At 38.1% G+C, this 20,474-nt stretch overlaps 28 non-coding genes across 28 annotated transcripts; all 28 read left to right on the top strand.

The window, feature by feature from the left end:
* Positions 1-229: 229 nt before the first annotated feature.
* On the top strand, positions 230-302 carry TRNAR-CCU (transfer RNA arginine (anticodon CCU)). Its single transcript has one exon. It is a non-coding gene; the product is annotated as a tRNA-Arg (tRNA).
* An 852-nt stretch (positions 303-1,154) lies between these two features.
* On the top strand, positions 1,155-1,247 carry TRNAI-UAU (transfer RNA isoleucine (anticodon UAU)). The gene is given in 2 exon segments: positions 1,155-1,192; positions 1,212-1,247. It is a non-coding gene; the product is annotated as a tRNA-Ile (tRNA).
* A 447-nt stretch (positions 1,248-1,694) lies between these two features.
* TRNAR-CCU (transfer RNA arginine (anticodon CCU)) lies at positions 1,695-1,767 on the top strand. The gene has a single exon. It is a non-coding gene; the product is annotated as a tRNA-Arg (tRNA).
* Positions 1,768-2,619: 852 nt separating this feature from the next.
* TRNAI-UAU (transfer RNA isoleucine (anticodon UAU)) lies at positions 2,620-2,712 on the top strand. The gene is given in 2 exon segments: positions 2,620-2,657; positions 2,677-2,712. It is a non-coding gene; the product is annotated as a tRNA-Ile (tRNA).
* Positions 2,713-3,159: 447 nt separating this feature from the next.
* TRNAR-CCU (transfer RNA arginine (anticodon CCU)) lies at positions 3,160-3,232 on the top strand. Its single transcript has one exon. It is a non-coding gene; the product is annotated as a tRNA-Arg (tRNA).
* An 852-nt stretch (positions 3,233-4,084) lies between these two features.
* TRNAI-UAU (transfer RNA isoleucine (anticodon UAU)) lies at positions 4,085-4,177 on the top strand. Its single transcript is given in 2 exon segments — positions 4,085-4,122; positions 4,142-4,177. It is a non-coding gene; the product is annotated as a tRNA-Ile (tRNA).
* A 447-nt stretch (positions 4,178-4,624) lies between these two features.
* Positions 4,625-4,697, top strand: TRNAR-CCU (transfer RNA arginine (anticodon CCU)). The gene has a single exon. It is a non-coding gene; the product is annotated as a tRNA-Arg (tRNA).
* An 852-nt stretch (positions 4,698-5,549) lies between these two features.
* Positions 5,550-5,642, top strand: TRNAI-UAU (transfer RNA isoleucine (anticodon UAU)). The gene is given in 2 exon segments: positions 5,550-5,587; positions 5,607-5,642. It is a non-coding gene; the product is annotated as a tRNA-Ile (tRNA).
* A 447-nt stretch (positions 5,643-6,089) lies between these two features.
* On the top strand, positions 6,090-6,162 carry TRNAR-CCU (transfer RNA arginine (anticodon CCU)). Its single transcript has one exon. It is a non-coding gene; the product is annotated as a tRNA-Arg (tRNA).
* Positions 6,163-7,014: 852 nt separating this feature from the next.
* On the top strand, positions 7,015-7,107 carry TRNAI-UAU (transfer RNA isoleucine (anticodon UAU)). The gene is given in 2 exon segments: positions 7,015-7,052; positions 7,072-7,107. It is a non-coding gene; the product is annotated as a tRNA-Ile (tRNA).
* Positions 7,108-7,551: 444 nt separating this feature from the next.
* TRNAR-CCU (transfer RNA arginine (anticodon CCU)) lies at positions 7,552-7,624 on the top strand. Its single transcript has one exon. It is a non-coding gene; the product is annotated as a tRNA-Arg (tRNA).
* Positions 7,625-8,476: 852 nt separating this feature from the next.
* Positions 8,477-8,569, top strand: TRNAI-UAU (transfer RNA isoleucine (anticodon UAU)). Its single transcript is given in 2 exon segments — positions 8,477-8,514; positions 8,534-8,569. It is a non-coding gene; the product is annotated as a tRNA-Ile (tRNA).
* Positions 8,570-9,016: 447 nt separating this feature from the next.
* Positions 9,017-9,089, top strand: TRNAR-CCU (transfer RNA arginine (anticodon CCU)). The gene has a single exon. It is a non-coding gene; the product is annotated as a tRNA-Arg (tRNA).
* An 852-nt stretch (positions 9,090-9,941) lies between these two features.
* TRNAI-UAU (transfer RNA isoleucine (anticodon UAU)) lies at positions 9,942-10,034 on the top strand. The gene is given in 2 exon segments: positions 9,942-9,979; positions 9,999-10,034. It is a non-coding gene; the product is annotated as a tRNA-Ile (tRNA).
* A 447-nt stretch (positions 10,035-10,481) lies between these two features.
* TRNAR-CCU (transfer RNA arginine (anticodon CCU)) lies at positions 10,482-10,554 on the top strand. Its single transcript has one exon. It is a non-coding gene; the product is annotated as a tRNA-Arg (tRNA).
* Positions 10,555-11,406: 852 nt separating this feature from the next.
* Positions 11,407-11,499, top strand: TRNAI-UAU (transfer RNA isoleucine (anticodon UAU)). Its single transcript is given in 2 exon segments — positions 11,407-11,444; positions 11,464-11,499. It is a non-coding gene; the product is annotated as a tRNA-Ile (tRNA).
* Positions 11,500-11,946: 447 nt separating this feature from the next.
* TRNAR-CCU (transfer RNA arginine (anticodon CCU)) lies at positions 11,947-12,019 on the top strand. The gene has a single exon. It is a non-coding gene; the product is annotated as a tRNA-Arg (tRNA).
* An 852-nt stretch (positions 12,020-12,871) lies between these two features.
* TRNAI-UAU (transfer RNA isoleucine (anticodon UAU)) lies at positions 12,872-12,964 on the top strand. The gene is given in 2 exon segments: positions 12,872-12,909; positions 12,929-12,964. It is a non-coding gene; the product is annotated as a tRNA-Ile (tRNA).
* A 447-nt stretch (positions 12,965-13,411) lies between these two features.
* TRNAR-CCU (transfer RNA arginine (anticodon CCU)) lies at positions 13,412-13,484 on the top strand. The gene has a single exon. It is a non-coding gene; the product is annotated as a tRNA-Arg (tRNA).
* Positions 13,485-14,336: 852 nt separating this feature from the next.
* TRNAI-UAU (transfer RNA isoleucine (anticodon UAU)) lies at positions 14,337-14,429 on the top strand. The gene is given in 2 exon segments: positions 14,337-14,374; positions 14,394-14,429. It is a non-coding gene; the product is annotated as a tRNA-Ile (tRNA).
* Positions 14,430-14,876: 447 nt separating this feature from the next.
* Positions 14,877-14,949, top strand: TRNAR-CCU (transfer RNA arginine (anticodon CCU)). Its single transcript has one exon. It is a non-coding gene; the product is annotated as a tRNA-Arg (tRNA).
* Positions 14,950-15,801: 852 nt separating this feature from the next.
* TRNAI-UAU (transfer RNA isoleucine (anticodon UAU)) lies at positions 15,802-15,894 on the top strand. Its single transcript is given in 2 exon segments — positions 15,802-15,839; positions 15,859-15,894. It is a non-coding gene; the product is annotated as a tRNA-Ile (tRNA).
* Positions 15,895-16,341: 447 nt separating this feature from the next.
* Positions 16,342-16,414, top strand: TRNAR-CCU (transfer RNA arginine (anticodon CCU)). Its single transcript has one exon. It is a non-coding gene; the product is annotated as a tRNA-Arg (tRNA).
* An 852-nt stretch (positions 16,415-17,266) lies between these two features.
* TRNAI-UAU (transfer RNA isoleucine (anticodon UAU)) lies at positions 17,267-17,359 on the top strand. The gene is given in 2 exon segments: positions 17,267-17,304; positions 17,324-17,359. It is a non-coding gene; the product is annotated as a tRNA-Ile (tRNA).
* Positions 17,360-17,806: 447 nt separating this feature from the next.
* Positions 17,807-17,879, top strand: TRNAR-CCU (transfer RNA arginine (anticodon CCU)). The gene has a single exon. It is a non-coding gene; the product is annotated as a tRNA-Arg (tRNA).
* An 852-nt stretch (positions 17,880-18,731) lies between these two features.
* On the top strand, positions 18,732-18,824 carry TRNAI-UAU (transfer RNA isoleucine (anticodon UAU)). The gene is given in 2 exon segments: positions 18,732-18,769; positions 18,789-18,824. It is a non-coding gene; the product is annotated as a tRNA-Ile (tRNA).
* Positions 18,825-19,271: 447 nt separating this feature from the next.
* On the top strand, positions 19,272-19,344 carry TRNAR-CCU (transfer RNA arginine (anticodon CCU)). Its single transcript has one exon. It is a non-coding gene; the product is annotated as a tRNA-Arg (tRNA).
* Positions 19,345-20,196: 852 nt separating this feature from the next.
* Positions 20,197-20,289, top strand: TRNAI-UAU (transfer RNA isoleucine (anticodon UAU)). The gene is given in 2 exon segments: positions 20,197-20,234; positions 20,254-20,289. It is a non-coding gene; the product is annotated as a tRNA-Ile (tRNA).
* The last annotated feature ends 185 nt before the right edge of the window (positions 20,290-20,474 follow it).

The following is a 20,474-nucleotide window of genomic DNA, read 5'->3' as shown; positions in this document are numbered from 1 at the left end:
AGGCTTCTGGTAGTCCAATAAACTTTCCATCATCGGCATTAGTAACGTACAGTGACCCGACAAAGTTAGCCCTGGCTCTCTTGTAAAATAAAGATGCATGTGCATTCGGACGGTTTGTTTCAATTTGGAGTTCAAACTTACAAGATCGTTCGTGATAACTCAATCAAAATTGAGTGCTGCACTCTTGTGGTAACCAAAAAAAGTCTAGATTTTTAAGCTACTCCATCAAGCCCCAGTGGCCTAATGGATAAGGCACTGGCCTCCTAAGCCAGGGATTGTGGGTTCAAGTCCCATCTGGGGTGCTTGTTGATTTCCCTTTCCGACAGCTTCTCATGGAAGTTTGATGGTGCATGTGTAAACCGTTCTCCTTGTCTTGTTTCTTCGTAAATTAGTTCTTGCAAACCTCTACCCTTTACAACGATCCTTTCCATGTACTGAGAGAAGCGTTAACACGCAATTGTGTGGCGGAAAAATATTGCATCTTAATTGTTTTCATCTTATCTTCATTTATGACCCAAATAACAAAGAGTATATTTTCTAAGATGTGGTTATGCTTTCAACCACACAATATTTGCAAAGATCAAAAGAAAAAAATTATAATTGAAAAAATGTAAACGGTTTTTGAAACATTTTGGACAATGTTCTTTTTTTCATATCATGTTCTTTCTTACAAAACAAAATGAGAGTAATCTTTCAATTTTTACCCTGGCCATTGGGAACATTTTGGACTCAAACATCCTGCCGTTCTCCTAAATATCAGAGGTATGGTTACAAAGACTGACAACACCTCTGTACGCAGCTGTTAACACAGGATCTAGGAATCACAAAAGGTGATGTCACAGATGACCCTGCAGCCCCTGAATTCAGAAGAATTTTTTATATCGTCAATGTCTGTTCGTTGCAGCAAATGTACGTGCGCATTTCCAGATCCAAAAAAAAACAGGATGTTTGAGTCTAAAATGACCCGGCGTCCAGTGTCTAAATTTCTCATTTTCATTTTTAATAAAGATCGTGATATGGTAAAATATATATTGTCAAACATTATAATAAAATCTTAGAAACCTGTTGTAAGCAATCATTAATTTTCTGAAGAACTATCCCATTTCATTTTTTTTTTCTTATAGAATGTATGTCGTAGGGGGTGTGCCCAGTCGGCTCCAGTGGCGCAATCGGTCAGCGCGCGGTACTTATAAAGCAGTAACTGTCGAGTGATGCCGAGGTTGTGAGTTCGACCCTCACCTGGAGCATTCTATTCTTGCCTTCGTTTTGTATTTTTTACTACTGAAGTCGTTGAAACGGTTCATGATCTAGCGCCAAGATTAAGAGAGAAATTTCAACGAGATATTTGTTGTTTAAGTTTTTGTATTTTTAAAAATTGCCGCAGGTTGGACAAGTCTACTGAGTCCCACCGTAATCTGGTGTCATAATTGAAAGGGAAATGTGGAAGCTATCTATTTAGTTTTTCAGGCTTCTGGTAGTCCAATAAACTTTCCATCATCGGCATTAGTAACGTACAGTGACCCGACAAAGTTAGCCCTGGCTCTCTTGTAAAATAAAGATGCATGTGCATTCGGACGGTTTGTTTCAATTTGGAGTTCAAACTTACAAGATCGTTCGTGATAACTCAATCAAAATTGAGTGCTGCACTCTTGTGGTAACCAAAAAAAGTCTAGATTTTTAAGCTACTCCATCAAGCCCCAGTGGCCTAATGGATAAGGCACTGGCCTCCTAAGCCAGGGATTGTGGGTTCAAGTCCCATCTGGGGTGCTTGTTGCTTTCCCTTTCCGACAGCTTCTCATGGAAGTTTGATGGTGCATGTGTAAACCGTTCTCCTTGTCTTGTTTCTTCGTAAATTAGTTCTTGCAAACCTCTACCCTTTACAACGATCCTTTCCATGTACTGAGAGAAGCGTTAACACGCAATTGTGTGGCGGAAAAATATTGCATCTTAATTGTTTTCATCTTATCTTCATTTATGACCCAAATAACAAAGAGTATATTTTCTAAGATATGGTTATGCTTTCAACCACACAATATTTGCAAAGATCAAAAGAAAAAAATTATAATTGAAAAAATGTAAACGGTTTTTGAAACATTTTGGACAATGTTCTTTTTTTCATATCATGTTCTTTCTTACAAAACAAAATGAGAGTAATCTTTCAATTTTTACCCTGGCCATTGGGAACATTTTGGACTCAAACATCCTGCCGTTCTCCTAAATATCAGAGGTATGGTTACAAAGACTGACAACACCTCTGTACGCAGCTGTTAACACAGGATCTAGGAATCACAAAAGGTGATGTCACAGATGACCCTGCAGCCCCTGAATTCAGAAGAATTTTTTATATCGTCAATGTCTGTTCATTGCAGCAAATGTACGTGCGCATTTCCAGATCCAAAAAAAAACAGGATGTTTGAGTCTAAAATGACCCGGCGTCCAGTGTCTAAATTTCTCATTTTCATTTTTAATAAAGATCGTGATATGGTAAAATATATATTGTCAAACATTATAATAAAATCTTAGAAACCTGTTGTAAGCAATCATTAATTTTCTGAAGAACTATCCCATTTCATTTTTTTTTTCTTATAGAATGTATGTCGTAGGGGGTGTGCCCAGTCGGCTCCAGTGGCGCAATCGGTCAGCGCGCGGTACTTATAAAGCAGTAACTGTCGAGTGATGCCGAGGTTGTGAGTTCGACCCTCACCTGGAGCATTCTATTCTTGCCTTCGTTTTGTATTTTTTACTACTGAAGTCGTTGAAACGGTTCATGATCTAGCGCCAAGATTAAGAGAGAAATTTCAACGAGATATTTGTTGTTTAAGTTTTTGTATTTTTAAAAATTGCCGCAGGTTGGACAAGTCTACTGAGTCCCACCGTAATCTGGTGTCATAATTGAAAGGGAAATGTGGAAGCTATCTATTTAGTTTTTCAGGCTTCTGGTAGTCCAATAAACTTTCCATCATCGGCATTAGTAACGTACAGTGACCCGACAAAGTTAGCCCTGGCTCTCTTGTAAAATAAAGATGCATGTGCATTCGGACGGTTTGTTTCAATTTGGAGTTCAAACTTACAAGATCGTTCGTGATAACTCAATCAAAATTGAGTGCTGCACTCTTGTGGTAACCAAAAAAAGTCTAGATTTTTAAGCTACTCCATCAAGCCCCAGTGGCCTAATGGATAAGGCACTGGCCTCCTAAGCCAGGGATTGTGGGTTCAAGTCCCATCTGGGGTGCTTGTTGATTTCCCTTTCCGACAGCTTCTCATGGAAGTTTGATGGTGCATGTGTAAACCGTTCTCCTTGTCTTGTTTCTTCGTAAATTAGTTCTTGCAAACCTCTACCCTTTACAACGATCCTTTCCATGTACTGAGAGAAGCGTTAACACGCAATTGTGTGGCGGAAAAATATTGCATCTTAATTGTTTTCATCTTATCTTCATTTATGACCCAAATAACAAAGAGTATATTTTCTAAGATATGGTTATGCTTTCAACCACACAATATTTGCAAAGATCAAAAGAAAAAAATTATAATTGAAAAAATGTAAACGGTTTTTGAAACATTTTGGACAATGTTCTTTTTTTCATATCATGTTCTTTCTTACAAAACAAAATGAGAGTAATCTTTCAATTTTTACCCTGGCCATTGGGAACATTTTGGACTCAAACATCCTGCCGTTCTCCTAAATATCAGAGGTATGGTTACAAAGACTGACAACACCTCTGTACGCAGCTGTTAACACAGGATCTAGGAATCACAAAAGGTGATGTCACAGATGACCCTGCAGCCCCTGAATTCAGAAGAATTTTTTATATCGTCAATGTCTGTTCATTGCAGCAAATGTACGTGCGCATTTCCAGATCCAAAAAAAAACAGGATGTTTGAGTCTAAAATGACCCGGCGTCCAGTGTCTAAATTTCTCATTTTCATTTTTAATAAAGATCGTGATATGGTAAAATATATATTGTCAAACATTATAATAAAATCTTAGAAACCTGTTGTAAGCAATCATTAATTTTCTGAAGAACTATCCCATTTCATTTTTTTTTTCTTATAGAATGTATGTCGTAGGGGGTGTGCCCAGTCGGCTCCAGTGGCGCAATCGGTCAGCGCGCGGTACTTATAAAGCAGTAACTGTCGAGTGATGCCGAGGTTGTGAGTTCGACCCTCACCTGGAGCATTCTATTCTTGCCTTCGTTTTGTATTTTTTACTACTGAAGTCGTTGAAACGGTTCATGATCTAGCGCCAAGATTAAGAGAGAAATTTCAACGAGATATTTGTTGTTTAAGTTTTTGTATTTTTAAAAATTGCCGCAGGTTGGACAAGTCTACTGAGTCCCACCGTAATCTGGTGTCATAATTGAAAGGGAAATGTGGAAGCTATCTATTTAGTTTTTCAGGCTTCTGGTAGTCCAATAAACTTTCCATCATCGGCATTAGTAACGTACAGTGACCCGACAAAGTTAGCCCTGGCTCTCTTGTAAAATAAAGATGCATGTGCATTCGGACGGTTTGTTTCAATTTGGAGTTCAAACTTACAAGATCGTTCGTGATAACTCAATCAAAATTGAGTGCTGCACTCTTGTGGTAACCAAAAAAAGTCTAGATTTTTAAGCTACTCCATCAAGCCCCAGTGGCCTAATGGATAAGGCACTGGCCTCCTAAGCCAGGGATTGTGGGTTCAAGTCCCATCTGGGGTGCTTGTTGATTTCCCTTTCCGACAGCTTCTCATGGAAGTTTGATGGTGCATGTGTAAACCGTTCTCCTTGTCTTGTTTCTTCGTAAATTAGTTCTTGCAAACCTCTACCCTTTACAACGATCCTTTCCATGTACTGAGAGAAGCGTTAACACGCAATTGTGTGGCGGAAAAATATTGCATCTTAATTGTTTTCATCTTATCTTCATTTATGACCCAAATAACAAAGAGTATATTTTCTAAGATATGGTTATGCTTTCAACCACACAATATTTGCAAAGATCAAAAGAAAAAAATTATAATTGAAAAAATGTAAACGGTTTTTGAAACATTTTGGACAATGTTCTTTTTTTCATATCATGTTCTTTCTTACAAAACAAAATGAGAGTAATCTTTCAATTTTTACCCTGGCCATTGGGAACATTTTGGACTCAAACATCCTGCCGTTCTCCTAAATATCAGAGGTATGGTTACAAAGACTGACAACACCTCTGTACGCAGCTGTTAACACAGGATCTAGGAATCACAAAAGGTGATGTCACAGATGACCCTGCAGCCCCTGAATTCAGAAGAATTTTTTATATCGTCAATGTCTGTTCATTGCAGCAAATGTACGTGCGCATTTCCAGATCCAAAAAAAAACAGGATGTTTGAGTCTAAAATGACCCGGCGTCCAGTGTCTAAATTTCTCATTTTCATTTTTAATAAAGATCGTGATATGGTAAAATATATATTGTCAAACATTATAATAAAATCTTAGAAACCTGTTGTAAGCAATCATTAATTTTCTGAAGAACTATCCCATTTCATTTTTTTTTTCTTATAGAATGTATGTCGTAGGGGGTGTGCCCAGTCGGCTCCAGTGGCGCAATCGGTCAGCGCGCGGTACTTATAAAGCAGTAACTGTCGAGTGATGCCGAGGTTGTGAGTTCGACCCTCACCTGGAGCATTCTATTCTTGCCTTCGTTTTGTATTTTTTACTACTGAAGTCGTTGAAACGGTTCATGATCTAGCGCCAAGATTAAGAGAGAAATTTCAACGAGATATTTGTTGTTTAAGTTTTTGTATTTTTAAAAATTGCCGCAGGTTGGACAAGTCTACTGAGTCCCACCGTAATCTGGTGTCATAATTGAAAGGGAAATGTGGAAGCTATCTATTTAGTTTTTCAGGCTTCTGGTAGTCCAATAAACTTTCCATCATCGGCATTAGTAACGTACAGTGACCCGACAAAGTTAGCCCTGGCTCTCTTGTAAAATAAAGATGCATGTGCATTCGGACGGTTTGTTTCAATTTGGAGTTCAAACTTACAAGATCGTTCGTGATAACTCAATCAAAATTGAGTGCTGCACTCTTGTGGTAACCAAAAAAAGTCTAGATTTTTAAGCTACTCCATCAAGCCCCAGTGGCCTAATGGATAAGGCACTGGCCTCCTAAGCCAGGGATTGTGGGTTCAAGTCCCATCTGGGGTGCTTGTTGATTTCCCTTTCCGACAGCTTCTCATGGAAGTTTGATGGTGCATGTGTAAACCGTTCTCCTTGTCTTGTTTCTTCGTAAATTAGTTCTTGCAAACCTCTACCCTTTACAACGATCCTTTCCATGTACTGAGAGAAGCGTTAACACGCAATTGTGTGGCGGAAAAATATTGCATCTTAATTGTTTTCATCTTATCTTCATTTATGACCCAAATAACAAAGAGTATATTTTCTAAGATATGGTTATGCTTTCAACCACACAATATTTGCAAAGATCAAAAGAAAAAAATTATAATTGAAAAAATGTAAACGGTTTTTGAAACATTTTGGACAATGTTCTTTTTTTCATATCATGTTCTTTCTTACAAAACAAAATGAGAGTAATCTTTCAATTTTTACCCTGGCCATTGGGAACATTTTGGACTCAAACATCCTGCCGTTCTACTAAATATCAGAGGTATGGTTACAAAGACTGACAACACCTCTGTACGCAGCTGTTAACACAGGATCTAGGAATCACAAAAGGTGATGTCACAGATGACCCTGCAGCCCCTGAATTCAGAAGAATTTTTTATATCGTCAATGTCTGTTCATTGCAGCAAATGTACGTGCGCATTTCCAGATCCAAAAAAAAACAGGATGTTTGAGTCTAAAATGACCCGGCGTCCAGTGTCTAAATTTCTCATTTTCATTTTTAATAAAGATCGTGATATGGTAAAATATATATTGTCAAACATTATAATAAAATCTTAGAAACCTGTTGTAAGCAATCATTAATTTTCTGAAGAACTATCCCATTTCATTTTTTTTTTCTTATAGAATGTATGTCGTAGGGGGTGTGCCCAGTCGGCTCCAGTGGCGCAATCGGTCAGCGCGCGGTACTTATAAAGCAGTAACTGTCGAGTGATGCCGAGGTTGTGAGTTCGACCCTCACCTGGAGCATTCTATTCTTGCCTTCGTTTTGTATTTTTTACTACTGAAGTCGTTGAAACGGTTCATGATCTAGCGCCAAGATTAAGAGAGAAATTTCAACGAGATATTTGTTTAAGTTTTTGTATTTTTAAAAATTGCCGCAGGTTGGACAAGTCTACTGAGTCCCACCGTAATCTGGTGTCATAATTGAAAGGGAAATGTGGAAGCTATCTATTTAGTTTTTCAGGCTTCTGGTAGTCCAATAAACTTTCCATCATCGGCATTAGTAACGTACAGTGACCCGACAAAGTTAGCCCTGGCTCTCTTGTAAAATAAAGATGCATGTGCATTCGGACGGTTTGTTTCAATTTGGAGTTCAAACTTACAAGATCGTTCGTGATAACTCAATCAAAATTGAGTGCTGCACTCTTGTGGTAACCAAAAAAAGTCTAGATTTTTAAGCTACTCCATCAAGCCCCAGTGGCCTAATGGATAAGGCACTGGCCTCCTAAGCCAGGGATTGTGGGTTCAAGTCCCATCTGGGGTGCTTGTTGATTTCCCTTTCCGACAGCTTCTCATGGAAGTTTGATGGTGCATGTGTAAACCGTTCTCCTTGTCTTGTTTCTTCGTAAATTAGTTCTTGCAAACCTCTACCCTTTACAACGATCCTTTCCATGTACTGAGAGAAGCGTTAACACGCAATTGTGTGGCGGAAAAATATTGCATCTTAATTGTTTTCATCTTATCTTCATTTATGACCCAAATAACAAAGAGTATATTTTCTAAGATATGGTTATGCTTTCAACCACACAATATTTGCAAAGATCAAAAGAAAAAAATTATAATTGAAAAAATGTAAACGGTTTTTGAAACATTTTGGACAATGTTCTTTTTTTCATATCATGTTCTTTCTTACAAAACAAAATGAGAGTAATCTTTCAATTTTTACCCTGGCCATTGGGAACATTTTGGACTCAAACATCCTGCCGTTCTACTAAATATCAGAGGTATGGTTACAAAGACTGACAACACCTCTGTACGCAGCTGTTAACACAGGATCTAGGAATCACAAAAGGTGATGTCACAGATGACCCTGCAGCCCCTGAATTCAGAAGAATTTTTTATATCGTCAATGTCTGTTCATTGCAGCAAATGTACGTGCGCATTTCCAGATCCAAAAAAAAACAGGATGTTTGAGTCTAAAATGACCCGGCGTCCAGTGTCTAAATTTCTCATTTTCATTTTTAATAAAGATCGTGATATGGTAAAATATATATTGTCAAACATTATAATAAAATCTTAGAAACCTGTTGTAAGCAATCATTAATTTTCTGAAGAACTATCCCATTTCATTTTTTTTTTCTTATAGAATGTATGTCGTAGGGGGTGTGCCCAGTCGGCTCCAGTGGCGCAATCGGTCAGCGCGCGGTACTTATAAAGCAGTAACTGTCGAGTGATGCCGAGGTTGTGAGTTCGACCCTCACCTGGAGCATTCTATTCTTGCCTTCGTTTTGTATTTTTTACTACTGAAGTCGTTGAAACGGTTCATGATCTAGCGCCAAGATTAAGAGAGAAATTTCAACGAGATATTTGTTGTTTAAGTTTTTGTATTTTTAAAAATTGCCGCAGGTTGGACAAGTCTACTGAGTCCCACCGTAATCTGGTGTCATAATTGAAAGGGAAATGTGGAAGCTATCTATTTAGTTTTTCAGGCTTCTGGTAGTCCAATAAACTTTCCATCATCGGCATTAGTAACGTACAGTGACCCGACAAAGTTAGCCCTGGCTCTCTTGTAAAATAAAGATGCATGTGCATTCGGACGGTTTGTTTCAATTTGGAGTTCAAACTTACAAGATCGTTCGTGATAACTCAATCAAAATTGAGTGCTGCACTCTTGTGGTAACCAAAAAAAGTCTAGATTTTTAAGCTACTCCATCAAGCCCCAGTGGCCTAATGGATAAGGCACTGGCCTCCTAAGCCAGGGATTGTGGGTTCAAGTCCCATCTGGGGTGCTTGTTGATTTCCCTTTCCGACAGCTTCTCATGGAAGTTTGATGGTGCATGTGTAAACCGTTCTCCTTGTCTTGTTTCTTCGTAAATTAGTTCTTGCAAACCTCTACCCTTTACAACGATCCTTTCCATGTACTGAGAGAAGCGTTAACACGCAATTGTGTGGCGGAAAAATATTGCATCTTAATTGTTTTCATCTTATCTTCATTTATGACCCAAATAACAAAGAGTATATTTTCTAAGATATGGTTATGCTTTCAACCACACAATATTTGCAAAGATCAAAAGAAAAAAATTATAATTGAAAAAATGTAAACGGTTTTTGAAACATTTTGGACAATGTTCTTTTTTTCATATCATGTTCTTTCTTACAAAACAAAATGAGAGTAATCTTTCAATTTTTACCCTGGCCATTGGGAACATTTTGGACTCAAACATCCTGCCGTTCTACTAAATATCAGAGGTATGGTTACAAAGACTGACAACACCTCTGTACGCAGCTGTTAACACAGGATCTAGGAATCACAAAAGGTGATGTCACAGATGACCCTGCAGCCCCTGAATTCAGAAGAATTTTTTATATCGTCAATGTCTGTTCATTGCAGCAAATGTACGTGCGCATTTCCAGATCCAAAAAAAAACAGGATGTTTGAGTCTAAAATGACCCGGCGTCCAGTGTCTAAATTTCTCATTTTCATTTTTAATAAAGATCGTGATATGGTAAAATATATATTGTCAAACATTATAATAAAATCTTAGAAACCTGTTGTAAGCAATCATTAATTTTCTGAAGAACTATCCCATTTCATTTTTTTTTTCTTATAGAATGTATGTCGTAGGGGGTGTGCCCAGTCGGCTCCAGTGGCGCAATCGGTCAGCGCGCGGTACTTATAAAGCAGTAACTGTCGAGTGATGCCGAGGTTGTGAGTTCGACCCTCACCTGGAGCATTCTATTCTTGCCTTCGTTTTGTATTTTTTACTACTGAAGTCGTTGAAACGGTTCATGATCTAGCGCCAAGATTAAGAGAGAAATTTCAACGAGATATTTGTTGTTTAAGTTTTTGTATTTTTAAAAATTGCCGCAGGTTGGACAAGTCTACTGAGTCCCACCGTAATCTGGTGTCATAATTGAAAGGGAAATGTGGAAGCTATCTATTTAGTTTTTCAGGCTTCTGGTAGTCCAATAAACTTTCCATCATCGGCATTAGTAACGTACAGTGACCCGACAAAGTTAGCCCTGGCTCTCTTGTAAAATAAAGATGCATGTGCATTCGGACGGTTTGTTTCAATTTGGAGTTCAAACTTACAAGATCGTTCGTGATAACTCAATCAAAATTGAGTGCTGCACTCTTGTGGTAACCAAAAAAAGTCTAGATTTTTAAGCTACTCCATCAAGCCCCAGTGGCCTAATGGATAAGGCACTGGCCTCCTAAGCCAGGGATTGTGGGTTCAAGTCCCATCTGGGGTGCTTGTTGATTTCCCTTTCCGACAGCTTCTCATGGAAGTTTGATGGTGCATGTGTAAACCGTTCTCCTTGTCTTGTTTCTTCGTAAATTAGTTCTTGCAAACCTCTACCCTTTACAACGATCCTTTCCATGTACTGAGAGAAGCGTTAACACGCAATTGTGTGGCGGAAAAATATTGCATCTTAATTGTTTTCATCTTATCTTCATTTATGACCCAAATAACAAAGAGTATATTTTCTAAGATATGGTTATGCTTTCAACCACACAATATTTGCAAAGATCAAAAGAAAAAAATTATAATTGAAAAAATGTAAACGGTTTTTGAAACATTTTGGACAATGTTCTTTTTTTCATATCATGTTCTTTCTTACAAAACAAAATGAGAGTAATCTTTCAATTTTTACCCTGGCCATTGGGAACATTTTGGACTCAAACATCCTGCCGTTCTCCTAAATATCAGAGGTATGGTTACAAAGACTGACAACACCTCTGTACGCAGCTGTTAACACAGGATCTAGGAATCACAAAAGGTGATGTCACAGATGACCCTGCAGCCCCTGAATTCAGAAGAATTTTTTATATCGTCAATGTCTGTTCATTGCAGCAAATGTACGTGCGCATTTCCAGATCCAAAAAAAAACAGGATGTTTGAGTCTAAAATGACCCGGCGTCCAGTGTCTAAATTTCTCATTTTCATTTTTAATAAAGATCGTGATATGGTAAAATATATATTGTCAAACATTATAATAAAATCTTAGAAACCTGTTGTAAGCAATCATTAATTTTCTGAAGAACTATCCCATTTCATTTTTTTTTTCTTATAGAATGTATGTCGTAGGGGGTGTGCCCAGTCGGCTCCAGTGGCGCAATCGGTCAGCGCGCGGTACTTATAAAGCAGTAACTGTCGAGTGATGCCGAGGTTGTGAGTTCGACCCTCACCTGGAGCATTCTATTCTTGCCTTCGTTTTGTATTTTTTACTACTGAAGTCGTTGAAACGGTTCATGATCTAGCGCCAAGATTAAGAGAGAAATTTCAACGAGATATTTGTTGTTTAAGTTTTTGTATTTTTAAAAATTGCCGCAGGTTGGACAAGTCTACTGAGTCCCACCGTAATCTGGTGTCATAATTGAAAGGGAAATGTGGAAGCTATCTATTTAGTTTTTCAGGCTTCTGGTAGTCCAATAAACTTTCCATCATCGGCATTAGTAACGTACAGTGACCCGACAAAGTTAGCCCTGGCTCTCTTGTAAAATAAAGATGCATGTGCATTCGGACGGTTTGTTTCAATTTGGAGTTCAAACTTACAAGATCGTTCGTGATAACTCAATCAAAATTGAGTGCTGCACTCTTGTGGTAACCAAAAAAAGTCTAGATTTTTAAGCTACTCCATCAAGCCCCAGTGGCCTAATGGATAAGGCACTGGCCTCCTAAGCCAGGGATTGTGGGTTCAAGTCCCATCTGGGGTGCTTGTTGATTTCCCTTTCCGACAGCTTCTCATGGAAGTTTGATGGTGCATGTGTAAACCGTTCTCCTTGTCTTGTTTCTTCGTAAATTAGTTCTTGCAAACCTCTACCCTTTACAACGATCCTTTCCATGTACTGAGAGAAGCGTTAACACGCAATTGTGTGGCGGAAAAATATTGCATCTTAATTGTTTTCATCTTATCTTCATTTATGACCCAAATAACAAAGAGTATATTTTCTAAGATATGGTTATGCTTTCAACCACACAATATTTGCAAAGATCAAAAGAAAAAAATTATAATTGAAAAAATGTAAACGGTTTTTGAAACATTTTGGACAATGTTCTTTTTTTCATATCATGTTCTTTCTTACAAAACAAAATGAGAGTAATCTTTCAATTTTTACCCTGGCCATTGGGAACATTTTGGACTCAAACATCCTGCCGTTCTCCTAAATATCAGAGGTATGGTTACAAAGACTGACAACACCTCTGTACGCAGCTGTTAACACAGGATCTAGGAATCACAAAAGGTGATGTCACAGATGACCCTGCAGCCCCTGAATTCAGAAGAATTTTTTATATCGTCAATGTCTGTTCATTGCAGCAAATGTACGTGCGCATTTCCAGATCCAAAAAAAAACAGGATGTTTGAGTCTAAAATGACCCGGCGTCCAGTGTCTAAATTTCTCATTTTCATTTTTAATAAAGATCGTGATATGGTAAAATATATATTGTCAAACATTATAATAAAATCTTAGAAACCTGTTGTAAGCAATCATTAATTTTCTGAAGAACTATCCCATTTCATTTTTTTTTTCTTATAGAATGTATGTCGTAGGGGGTGTGCCCAGTCGGCTCCAGTGGCGCAATCGGTCAGCGCGCGGTACTTATAAAGCAGTAACTGTCGAGTGATGCCGAGGTTGTGAGTTCGACCCTCACCTGGAGCATTCTATTCTTGCCTTCGTTTTGTATTTTTTACTACTGAAGTCGTTGAAACGGTTCATGATCTAGCGCCAAGATTAAGAGAGAAATTTCAACGAGATATTTGTTGTTTAAGTTTTTGTATTTTTAAAAATTGCCGCAGGTTGGACAAGTCTACTGAGTCCCACCGTAATCTGGTGTCATAATTGAAAGGGAAATGTGGAAGCTATCTATTTAGTTTTTCAGGCTTCTGGTAGTCCAATAAACTTTCCATCATCGGCATTAGTAACGTACAGTGACCCGACAAAGTTAGCCCTGGCTCTCTTGTAAAATAAAGATGCATGTGCATTCGGACGGTTTGTTTCAATTTGGAGTTCAAACTTACAAGATCGTTCGTGATAACTCAATCAAAATTGAGTGCTGCACTCTTGTGGTAACCAAAAAAAGTCTAGATTTTTAAGCTACTCCATCAAGCCCCAGTGGCCTAATGGATAAGGCACTGGCCTCCTAAGCCAGGGATTGTGGGTTCAAGTCCCATCTGGGGTGCTTGTTGATTTCCCTTTCCGACAGCTTCTCATGGAAGTTTGATGGTGCATGTGTAAACCGTTCTCCTTGTCTTGTTTCTTCGTAAATTAGTTCTTGCAAACCTCTACCCTTTACAACGATCCTTTCCATGTACTGAGAGAAGCGTTAACACGCAATTGTGTGGCGGAAAAATATTGCATCTTAATTGTTTTCATCTTATCTTCATTTATGACCCAAATAACAAAGAGTATATTTTCTAAGATATGGTTATGCTTTCAACCACACAATATTTGCAAAGATCAAAAGAAAAAAATTATAATTGAAAAAATGTAAACGGTTTTTGAAACATTTTGGACAATGTTCTTTTTTTCATATCATGTTCTTTCTTACAAAACAAAATGAGAGTAATCTTTCAATTCTTACCCTGGCCATTGGGAACATTTTGGACTCAAACATCCTGCCGTTCTCCTAAATATCAGAGGTATGGTTACAAAGACTGACAACACCTCTGTACGCAGCTGTTAACACAGGATCTAGGAATCACAAAAGGTGATGTCACAGATGACCCTGCAGCCCCTGAATTCAGAAGAATTTTTTATATCGTCAATGTCTGTTCATTGCAGCAAATGTACGTGCGCATTTCCAGATCCAAAAAAAAACAGGATGTTTGAGTCTAAAATGACCCGGCGTCCAGTGTCTAAATTTCTCATTTTCATTTTTAATAAAGATCGTGATATGGTAAAATATATATTGTCAAACATTATAATAAAATCTTAGAAACCTGTTGTAAGCAATCATTAATTTTCTGAAGAACTATCCCATTTCATTTTTTTTTTCTTATAGAATGTATGTCGTAGGGGGTGTGCCCAGTCGGCTCCAGTGGCGCAATCGGTCAGCGCGCGGTACTTATAAAGCAGTAACTGTCGAGTGATGCCGAGGTTGTGAGTTCGACCCTCACCTGGAGCATTCTATTCTTGCCTTCGTTTTGTATTTTTTACTACTGAAGTCGTTGAAACGGTTCATGATCTAGCGCCAAGATTAAGAGAGAAATTTCAACGAGATATTTGTTGTTTAAGTTTTTGTATTTTTAAAAATTGCCGCAGGTTGGACAAGTCTACTGAGTCCCACCGTAATCTGGTGTCATAATTGAAAGGGAAATGTGGAAGCTATCTATTTAGTTTTTCAGGCTTCTGGTAGTCCAATAAACTTTCCATCATCGGCATTAGTAACGTACAGTGACCCGACAAAGTTAGCCCTGGCTCTCTTGTAAAATAAAGATGCATGTGCATTCGGACGGTTTGTTTCAATTTGGAGTTCAAACTTACAAGATCGTTCGTGATAACTCAATCAAAATTGAGTGCTGCACTCTTGTGGTAACCAAAAAAAGTCTAGATTTTTAAGCTACTCCATCAAGCCCCAGTGGCCTAATGGATAAGGCACTGGCCTCCTAAGCCAGGGATTGTGGGTTCAAGTCCCATCTGGGGTGCTTGTTGATTTCCCTTTCCGACAGCTTCTCATGGAAGTTTGATGGTGCATGTGTAAACCGTTCTCCTTGTCTTGTTTCTTCGTAAATTAGTTCTTGCAAACCTCTACCCTTTACAACGATCCTTTCCATGTACTGAGAGAAGCGTTAACACGCAATTGTGTGGCGGAAAAATATTGCATCTTAATTGTTTTCATCTTATCTTCATTTATGACCCAAATAACAAAGAGTATATTTTCTAAGATATGGTTATGCTTTCAACCACACAATATTTGCAAAGATCAAAAGAAAAAAATTATAATTGAAAAAATGTAAACGGTTTTTGAAACATTTTGGACAATGTTCTTTTTTTCATATCATGTTCTTTCTTACAAAACAAAATGAGAGTAATCTTTCAATTTTTACCCTGGCCATTGGGAACATTTTGGACTCAAACATCCTGCCGTTCTCCTAAATATCAGAGGTATGGTTACAAAGACTGACAACACCTCTGTACGCAGCTGTTAACACAGGATCTAGGAATCACAAAAGGTGATGTCACAGATGACCCTGCAGCCCCTGAATTCAGAAGAATTTTTTATATCGTCAATGTCTGTTCATTGCAGCAAATGTACGTGCGCATTTCCAGATCCAAAAAAAAACAGGATGTTTGAGTCTAAAATGACCCGGCGTCCAGTGTCTAAATTTCTCATTTTCATTTTTAATAAAGATCGTGATATGGTAAAATATATATTGTCAAACATTATAATAAAATCTTAGAAACCTGTTGTAAGCAATCATTAATTTTCTGAAGAACTATCCCATTTCATTTTTTTTTTCTTATAGAATGTATGTCGTAGGGGGTGTGCCCAGTCGGCTCCAGTGGCGCAATCGGTCAGCGCGCGGTACTTATAAAGCAGTAACTGTCGAGTGATGCCGAGGTTGTGAGTTCGACCCTCACCTGGAGCATTCTATTCTTGCCTTCGTTTTGTATTTTTTACTACTGAAGTCGTTGAAACGGTTCATGATCTAGCGCCAAGATTAAGAGAGAAATTTCAACGAGATATTTGTTGTTTAAGTTTTTGTATTTTTAAAAATTGCCGCAGGTTGGACAAGTCTACTGAGTCCCACCGTAATCTGGTGTCATAATTGAAAGGGAAATGTGGAAGCTATCTATTTAGTTTTTCAGGCTTCTGGTAGTCCAATAAACTTTCCATCATCGGCATTAGTAACGTACAGTGACCCGACAAAGTTAGCCCTGGCTCTCTTGTAAAATAAAGATGCATGTGCATTCGGACGGTTTGTTTCAATTTGGAGTTCAAACTTACAAGATCGTTCGTGATAACTCAATCAAAATTGAGTGCTGCACTCTTGTGGTAACCAAAAAAAGTCTAGATTTTTAAGCTACTCCATCAAGCCCCAGTGGCCTAATGGATAAGGCACTGGCCTCCTAAGCCAGGGATTGTGGGTTCAAGTCCCATCTGGGGTGCTTGTTGATTTCCCTTTCCGACAGCTTCTCATGGAAGTTTGATGGTGCATGTGTAAACCGTTCTCCTTGTCTTGTTTCTTCGTAAATTAGTTCTTGCAAACCTCTACCCTTTACAACGATCCTTTCCATGTACTGAGAGAAGCGTTAACACGCAATTGTGTGGCGGAAAAATATTGCATCTTAATTGTTTTCATCTTATCTTCATTTATGACCCAAATAACAAAGAGTATATTTTCTAAGATATGGTTATGCTTTCAACCACACAATATTTGCAAAGATCAAAAGAAAAAAATTATAATTGAAAAAATGTAAACGGTTTTTGAAACATTTTGGACAATGTTCTTTTTTTCATATCATGTTCTTTCTTACAAAACAAAATGAGAGTAATCTTTCAATTTTTACCCTGGCCATTGGGAACATTTTGGACTCAAACATCCTGCCGTTCTCCTAAATATCAGAGGTATGGTTACAAAGACTGACAACACCTCTGTACGCAGCTGTTAACACAGGATCTAGGAATCACAAAAGGTGATGTCACAGATGACCCTGCAGCCCCTGAATTCAGAAGAATTTTTTATATCGTCAATGTCTGTTCATTGCAGCAAATGTACGTGCGCATTTCCAGATCCAAAAAAAAACAGGATGTTTGAGTCTAAAATGACCCGGCGTCCAGTGTCTAAATTTCTCATTTTCATTTTTAATAAAGATCGTGATATGGTAAAATATATATTGTCAAACATTATAATAAAATCTTAGAAACCTGTTGTAAGCAATCATTAATTTTCTGAAGAACTATCCCATTTCATTTTTTTTTTCTTATAGAATGTATGTCGTAGGGGGTGTGCCCAGTCGGCTCCAGTGGCGCAATCGGTCAGCGCGCGGTACTTATAAAGCAGTAACTGTCGAGTGATGCCGAGGTTGTGAGTTCGACCCTCACCTGGAGCATTCTATTCTTGCCTTCGTTTTGTATTTTTTACTACTGAAGTCGTTGAAACGGTTCATGATCTAGCGCCAAGATTAAGAGAGAAATTTCAACGAGATATTTGTTGTTTAAGTTTTTGTATTTTTAAAAATTGCCGCAGGTTGGACAAGTCTACTGAGTCCCACCGTAATCTGGTGTCATAATTGAAAGGGAAATGTGGAAGCTATCTATTTAGTTTTTCAGGCTTCTGGTAGTCCAATAAACTTTCCATCATCGGCATTAGTAACGTACAGTGACCCGACAAAGTTAGCCCTGGCTCTCTTGTAAAATAAAGATGCATGTGCATTCGGACGGTTTGTTTCAATTTGGAGTTCAAACTTACAAGATCGTTCGTGATAACTCAATCAAAATTGAGTGCTGCACTCTTGTGGTAACCAAAAAAAGTCTAGATTTTTAAGCTACTCCATCAAGCCCCAGTGGCCTAATGGATAAGGCACTGGCCTCCTAAGCCAGGGATTGTGGGTTCAAGTCCCATCTGGGGTGCTTGTTGATTTCCCTTTCCGACAGCTTCTCATGGAAGTTTGATGGTGCATGTGTAAACCGTTCTCCTTGTCTTGTTTCTTCGTAAATTAGTTCTTGCAAACCTCTACCCTTTACAACGATCCTTTCCATGTACTGAGAGAAGCGTTAACACGCAATTGTGTGGCGGAAAAATATTGCATCTTAATTGTTTTCATCTTATCTTCATTTATGACCCAAATAACAAAGAGTATATTTTCTAAGATATGGTTATGCTTTCAACCACACAATATTTGCAAAGATCAAAAGAAAAAAATTATAATTGAAAAAATGTAAACGGTTTTTGAAACATTTTGGACAATGTTCTTTTTTTCATATCATGTTCTTTCTTACAAAACAAAATGAGAGTAATCTTTCAATTTTTACCCTGGCCATTGGGAACATTTTGGACTCAAACATCCTGCCGTTCTCCTAAATATCAGAGGTATGGTTACAAAGACTGACAACACCTCTGTACGCAGCTGTTAACACAGGATCTAGGAATCACAAAAGGTGATGTCACAGATGACCCTGCAGCCCCTGAATTCAGAAGAATTTTTTATATCGTCAATGTCTGTTCATTGCAGCAAATGTACGTGCGCATTTCCAGATCCAAAAAAAAACAGGATGTTTGAGTCTAAAATGACCCGGCGTCCAGTGTCTAAATTTCTCATTTTCATTTTTAATAAAGATCGTGATATGGTAAAATATATATTGTCAAACATTATAATAAAATCTTAGAAACCTGTTGTAAGCAATCATTAATTTTCTGAAGAACTATCCCATTTCATTTTTTTTTTCTTATAGAATGTATGTCGTAGGGGGTGTGCCCAGTCGGCTCCAGTGGCGCAATCGGTCAGCGCGCGGTACTTATAAAGCAGTAACTGTCGAGTGATGCCGAGGTTGTGAGTTCGACCCTCACCTGGAGCATTCTATTCTTGCCTTCGTTTTGTATTTTTTACTACTGAAGTCGTTGAAACGGTTCATGATCTAGCGCCAAGATTAAGAGAGAAATTTCAACGAGATATTTGTTGTTTAAGTTTTTGTATTTTTAAAAATTGCCGCAGGTTGGACAAGTCTACTGAGTCCCACCGTAATCTGGTGTCATAATTGAAAGGGAAATGTGGAAGCTATCTATTTAGTTTTTCAGGCTTCTGGTAGTCCAATAAACTTTCCATCATCGGCATTAGTAACGTACAGTGACCCGACAAAGTTAGCCCTGGCTCTCTTGTAAAATAAAGATGCATGTGCATTCGGACGGTTTGTTTCAATTTGGAGTTCAAACTTACAAGATCGTTCGTGATAACTCAATCAAAATTGAGTGCTGCACTCTTGTGGTAACCAAAAAAAGTCTAGATTTTTAAGCTACTCCATCAAGCCCCAGTGGCCTAATGGATAAGGCACTGGCCTCCTAAGCCAGGGATTGTGGGTTCAAGTCCCATCTGGGGTGCTTGTTGATTTCCCTTTCCGACAGCTTCTCATGGAAGTTTGATGGTGCATGTGTAAACCGTTCTCCTTGTCTTGTTTCTTCGTAAATTAGTTCTTGCAAACCTCTACCCTTTACAACGATCCTTTCCATGTACTGAGAGAAGCGTTAACACGCAATTGTGTGGCGGAAAAATATTGCATCTTAATTGTTTTCATCTTATCTTCATTTATGACCCAAATAACAAAGAGTATATTTTCTAAGATATGGTTATGCTTTCAACCACACAATATTTGCAAAGATCAAAAGAAAAAAATTATAATTGAAAAAATGTAAACGGTTTTTGAAACATTTTGGACAATGTTCTTTTTTTCATATCATGTTCTTTCTTACAAAACAAAATGAGAGTAATCTTTCAATTTTTACCCTGGCCATTGGGAACATTTTGGACTCAAACATCCTGCCGTTCTCCTAAATATCAGAGGTATGGTTACAAAGACTGACAACACCTCTGTACGCAGCTGTTAACACAGGATCTAGGAATCACAAAAGGTGATGTCACAGATGACCCTGCAGCCCCTGAATTCAGAAGAATTTTTTATATCGTCAATGTCTGTTCATTGCAGCAAATGTACGTGCGCATTTCCAGATCCAAAAAAAAACAGGATGTTTGAGTCTAAAATGACCCGGCGTCCAGTGTCTAAATTTCTCATTTTCATTTTTAATAAAGATCGTGATATGGTAAAATATATATTGTCAAACATTATAATAAAATCTTAGAAACCTGTTGTAAGCAATCATTAATTTTCTGAAGAACTATCCCATTTCATTTTTTTTTTCTTATAGAATGTATGTCGTAGGGGGTGTGCCCAGTCGGCTCCAGTGGCGCAATCGGTCAGCGCGCGGTACTTATAAAGCAGTAACTGTCGAGTGATGCCGAGGTTGTGAGTTCGACCCTCACCTGGAGCATTCTATTCTTGCCTTCGTTTTGTATTTTTTACTACTGAAGTCGTTGAAACGGTTCATGATCTAGCGCCAAGATTAAGAGAGAAATTTCAACGAGATATTTGTTGTTTAAGTTTTTGTATTTTTAAAAATTGCCGCAGGTTGGACAAGTCTACTGAGTCCCACCGTAATCTGGTGTCATAATTGAA

This window comes from Ranitomeya imitator, chromosome 4 (genome assembly GCF_032444005.1).
Source record: "Ranitomeya imitator isolate aRanImi1 chromosome 4, aRanImi1.pri, whole genome shotgun sequence".
In the NCBI taxonomy this organism is placed as follows: Eukaryota; Metazoa; Chordata; class Amphibia; order Anura; family Dendrobatidae; genus Ranitomeya; species Ranitomeya imitator.
The sequence above is the reverse complement of the archived record's forward strand: the minus strand, read 5'-3'. Positions and strand labels throughout refer to the sequence as shown.